The 5,625-nt window shown below is 49.5% G+C and overlaps 1 long non-coding RNA gene across 2 annotated transcripts; it reads right to left on the bottom strand.

The window, feature by feature from the left end:
- Positions 1-103: 103 nt before the first annotated feature.
- On the bottom strand, positions 104-5,304 carry LOC122167772. Of its 2 annotated transcripts, none has more exons than XR_006171092.1 (3): positions 3,925-5,304; positions 1,958-2,546; positions 104-1,875 (listed from the first exon to the last, which is right to left on the bottom strand). It is a non-coding gene; the product is annotated as an uncharacterized LOC122167772 (long non-coding RNA). The 2 variants fall into 2 exon arrangements; XR_006171093.1 differs by having other exon boundaries at positions 104-1,872.
- Between the last annotated feature and the right edge of the window lie 321 nt (positions 5,305-5,625).

Below are 5,625 nucleotides of genomic sequence, written 5' to 3'. Positions count from 1 at the left end.
CTGCTGGTTGGCGACCTGCACACAGCAGGGCTTGGAGCTGGATGAGCATTGAGCTCCTTTGCAACCCAGGCCATTCTGTCATTCTATGAAACTGCACCAACAATCCAAGTGCACAATGAGGTGCTTTGGAAACCAAATGCTCTACGCTTTCTATTATTGATCATTTAATCTGTATTCCCTCAATATGATTAATTGCTTATCTAAAGTGCATTTTTCAGTCCTTGAACTGCCTAGAAAAAAAAAGTGCATTTAATAAGTTGGCTAAATGCAAATAAGCTTTAATATAGGCAGTTCTCGTTCTGCTTTGCACCTGGCATTTGGGAGCCTTCCTCCCTTGCACATCACCGTGACACTGGTCATTATAGCTGCTCTCCTACACGATGGGAAAGAATAATCCAGTCCAGCAGGGATCTCAGACAAATTCAGCATCGTTTCAAACACATATATTGTCCTTGCCTGTATACCAAAATGGATTCAGAAATCCTCCCCGTTGATCCAGGAAAAGCAGGTGCTCTCTACCAGGGACAAACCTCGACTGCTAAAGACAATCCTTTTTATCACTGCTCTGTCCAAAAGCTTTGTTCGGTCTCAGCATCTCTTTATAATGGGCAAATGCAACACTTTGCACTGTCTGCCAGGGAGCTTCAGCCTGAGGCAGGTCTATGAAAGGAGATTTTGAGATAAAGCAATTCAGGGATCTGCTTCCATTCACTGAAGCCACAGGCGATCGTCCACTGACTCCTGCAGGGACTTCGCACTGTCCTAAGCAGCACTGCAGAAGACAGGAGCTGAGCACATCAGAGGCTGTTTTATTCCAAGTTGAACTGAAATGCTTTTCTTGTTTCTGTAATCAAACAAGCCAGAAAAGAACTGGAGACTTTCACGTGCTTTATCCCAACTCTCCCAGGACCACTTTGCTCATCTGCACAGCACGACAGAGTGGATTGAGTGAGAAGGGGCAGGGGCAATTAGCAGCCTCGTGGGTAGGCTGCAAACCACTCAAGCATCATCTCTGCCAGCATTTGTGCTACATACCACAGCAAGCCATTACAGGGCACACTGCCGTGTGACAGGGAGAAATCTGCAATGAAGGAGAAGAGGATGCATGCAATAACCCCTCCAGCAAAGCCTGCTCATGGCTCCTCTCAGTATCTGGGGGAGACCCGAGAGAAAGAAGAGACCTCTGAGGATATTTTTTTAGCACAGCACACAGGAGGGGTGGTTTGGGTTTGGTTTCCCACCAGTGGAAAGTAACAGTTCAAACCCTTGGGTTGTTTGGTTTGGTTTTTTTTGCTAGCAGTCACCAAAAAAAAAAATAATAATAATAATAATAAATGCAGGCTATGCTCCTGGAAACAGACAGTCTCAGCAGGTACTCAGTTACCTAGCTATGAAATGATTCATCAGTCAAAGAAAGGCATGACAAGAACTAGCAGAAGCTTCTGGGAGCAGAAGCTGGAGCACATCCAAATTGGAGACAGGGCCCCCGGTTTTCACAGAGAACACGCTCAGCCAGCAGGAAAAAAACTGCCAAGAGCCATTCTGTTGCAGCCGAGGCCTCAGCCAACTCCTATCAGCATCTCATGACCACTCTGCATCTGCAACCTGTCACCCTTGCCATCTTCTCTGTAGTCGTGCACTGCAGTCATGCGCTGCCTCTCCTGCGAGTCCCACCTGCAGCTCTTCAGGTACTTCACCACCACGATGGTCCTCTTCCAAACCTTCATGTTCAACAACTGCTCCAATGTCTACCTTCAGAGCGAAGAGGCTGGCTGCTCCTATGTTATCTTCGTTGTACTGTGCATCACCAACCAGCACTACTTCATGCACACTTGATTCCGCACCATCTGGCCAGCACACTTCATATGGGAGCTGCTGCAGACACAGACAACAGAAGTGCTCATGAGACTGAGCTTGAGAACAGGGAAAAGACCGAGGATGAGGGTGAGAGACTCACCAGGCAGGGGCTGCATCTGCAGGAAGCCAGAACAGATGTGGCCACTGTGGATCTGGGAAAGGCCAAGTGCCTGGATCCCACCATCAGGCCCAGAGAAGCAAGAACTTGCCTGCTTCTACTGGCTGATGGATGAGGCTGAGAAGCTGCAGGAGGCGCTGAGCCACGGCTGATGCTGCTGACCACATGCTGATGTCCACCTTCAGGGAGGAAAATACAGCCCAGAGCCTACACTGCTACCCCAGGTTAGTAGGTGATGGCTGAAAGGGTGATGAGGCACGGCCATAATGGCTGGGTGGCATTAGGGTGTGAGTTCCTACAATCAAGCAGAGCTGTGTTGAAAGTTATTTCAGTTACAGGAGCCATTTATGAAGAAGGAAACAGTCTGTCAAATCTGATTTTGCTCCATTTGATGTTCTGTTGAATTTCTGCTGAACAAGTGGCTAAAAGATTCCACTGTAGTAAATTCCAAGGCTGGTAGCCAAATTTCTACTCTTGACAGCAGTCAAAATCTTTGGAGTTCTGAAGACAGGTAACAATGACACAGACCTTCTGATAGCACTCAGATGCAAGATCCGTGAGCCTTTTCAGGCTAAAAATGAACGAGCAAAAGAAATACTTAACAAAATTTGGAACACCAGTTGGCAGCTATGTAGCAATAGCATGAAACCTTTTCAATCATCACTGCTCACTCAGTTGTGTAAAGTGAAGGAAAAGGAAGGAATTGTGTGACAAGCTGATGCACATAATTGAGATGTACCTCATCTACATTAGGTTACATCTTGGATCTAGAGAACTAACTTGATGTTAAAAGCTTTTCTTCTTAAACTATCCCTAGTGCAAGCAAACCTGCGCTCTTTGTCATGGCTGTCGGGTGAAATCCCCAGTGATTGGTAAAAGGGAAACATCTTCACTGTTTTTAAGAAAGGGAAACATGAAGATCTGTGGAGCGACAGAGCAGTGAGCCTGGGAGGATCATGGAGCAGATCCTTCTGGAAGCCATATTAAGGCACATGGAAGACAAAGAGGTGATCCCAGACATCCAGCATGGCTTCACCAAGAGCAGCCTGTGCCTGACCAACCCAGTGGTCTTCTATCATGGAACGAGAGCGTTGTTGCACAAAGGAGTGATAGATACCATCTAGAGGGACTTCCACAAGGCATTTAACATGGCCCTGCACCACATCCTTATCTCTCAATTGGAGAGACGTGAAGGCTGAACTATTCAACAGATAAACAACTGGTTGGACAGCTGCAGCCAGAGGGCTGTGGCCAATGGCTCCGTGTCCCGTGGAGGCAGTGATAGAGCTGTCCTCTAAGGGTCTATCTTGGGACCAATGCTCTTCAGCATCTTTATCAATGGCACAGGCAGTGAGATCGAGCATACCCCCAACAAGTTTGCTGATGGCACCAAGCTGAGTTGTGCAGTTGATACAGAGATGCTCAGAAAGCCGAGCAGCTCTCCTGCAAAGAAAAGCTGAGGGATCTGGGCTTGTTCAGCCTGAAGAAAGGACTCCAGTGAGACCTTTCAACACTTGAAGGGAGCTTATAAACAAGACTCGCACTGACTTTTTGTGTGGTCTGGGCTTCAGAGTTCACAGAAGGAAAAACAGCCTTCCCTGAAGGGGAGAGTCAGACTGAACCCAGCTCAAACTCTACCACTGCTCCTTGCTCAAAGCACCTGGAGTTATCAAATGGCTGTAACTGCCAAGGTGGCCACACCTGGGGCTCCAGAGGTGAGGTTAAAGGGCAGCACAATGTCTGTTCCACATCAGCAGCTCTGTCGTGTCCAGGAAGTACCAGAAAAACACAGCTCAGATCTGGGAGCCTGCATCCTTGCAAGGCATGGAGGTTGGATGCAAAGATGGTGCAGATCCCACCCAAGGCTGACAAGGTGGAGGTGCCAATAGCCTCACATGGAGTACAGAGCCCATCTAGGCTGTGTTCTTGAATGGACCTCGTTCTCTCACCTTTCTTGTCTTCCCTTTGTGCATTAGATTGCAATGGAGACACAGATCCAGCATGTCAGGAGCGTCAGAAGTTCCACTCACTCAGAAAGGCAGAACAGGGGCTGACAAGGTGGATCTCAAAGCAGGAGGCAAATGTATGAGTCTGGTCAGCAGTGGAGAGGCTTGCTATATCAATGAACACTGATGATCTGGAAAAAGAGAGCGAGAGAATCTATCATGAGCCGCGACAGCTCCAGCCAGAAGCAATCGGAGCAGCGATCAATCAGCACTGCATTAAATCCTGATCTGAAACCACACTGCCAGGCAGCTGCTGCCCATGAAGCACAGCTCTGGGCTTAGAAGTAGAAGCACCTGTGACACCAAAAAATGGGAAACTGGGACCAGGAAGGAAAGGCACAAGTAAAAGCATAGGTGAAATCAAGTCTTATGTTGGAGGTGGCCTGACAAAGAAGAGGTAGGGCAGCACATTAAGGAGAGTGGCAGAGATAGGAGCAGTTTGCGAAGGGACGACTGTTCCTAAGCCACCTCCAGACTACTGGGTTTGGTAGCACAGGGCCACGTTAAAGCCAACTCTTCCCACCCAGGAATGCCAGGCAGACATTGCTGCCTACCTCACCTCTCAGTGGGAAGCACATTACCTACCAGGGAAGGCTCCTTCTTTCATAGAATCATAGAATTACAACGTTGGAAAGGACCTACAAGATCATCTAGTCCAACCATCTTCCCATTACCAATACTACCACAAGCCACTAAACCGTATCTCGTAGCTCCTCATCCAGTCCATCATTTCTACAGCATTTCCATTTAAGCTACTTTAAGAAGCAGCCACAGAGATACAAACTGTTGTCAGAGTGCTGGCAGCAAGGATTTACAGCCAGCCTTAAAACAAAACAAACCACAGCAGTTTGTGTTCACTTTTCCCAGCAGCTGAACGCCTGCCTGCAGCAGGGCCTGAGTGCCTCATACTGAAACCTTCCCTCGTTTCCAAGCCACTGGCAGCACAAACTCAGCTGACCCCAGAACAGCAACGTGGATGTTTGCTGAGGGCTAAGGTCCAGTCCTGCCCCTGCAACCACTTGTGCACGTAACAAATACCACTTGCAGTGCTCGGGCCACGCAGCAGGGCGGCTTTAGCACCGTTTCTCGCATCTTCTCTTAGGCTGGGACTGGAACCATGTCCCTTTCTCAGGCTCCAGGATGGAGCACGGGGCTGATGAGCCCCTGCCGAGTCCCTGCACCGATCCTACAGCCGACAGGGTCAGCGTTATACCGGCCGAGAGCTCCTAAAAGTGGATCGGTCAGCGCTGAGCTCCGATGAACTCCGCCAACCACCCGCCCCCCTCACAGCCCCCACAGTGCTGCGGCTAACATGGCCGCCGCGAGGCGGGAACCGCGCAGCCACGCTCAACATGGCGCCTCGTCGGTTTGATGGACGTAGAGGAAAACCAATCAGCTTGCGAAGAGGGAGAGAAGAAGACCAATCAGCTAGCGAGAAGGGAAGCAGAAAACCAATCGGTTCGCGGAGGGCGGGCGGTGGGTGGTGTGCGGCGCCACGTCGCGATGTCCCGTCTGTGGGGCCGAGGAGCAGCGTCAGTCTGAACTCATTCCGTCCCTGCATGGTCCTGCATACTCCTGCGGTGTGCAAACGGTTATGGCGTGTTGTGTCAGAGTATCATAATGGCTGGAAAAGACCTTTGAGAT

The sequence above is a fragment of the Centrocercus urophasianus genome, unplaced genomic scaffold (genome assembly GCF_019232065.1).
Source record: "Centrocercus urophasianus isolate 14NV4802_14NV808 unplaced genomic scaffold, USGS_Curo_1.0 seq_387, whole genome shotgun sequence".
NCBI classification, from domain to species: Eukaryota; Metazoa; Chordata; class Aves; order Galliformes; family Phasianidae; genus Centrocercus; species Centrocercus urophasianus.
The sequence above is the reverse complement of the archived record's forward strand: the minus strand, read 5'-3'. Positions and strand labels throughout refer to the sequence as shown.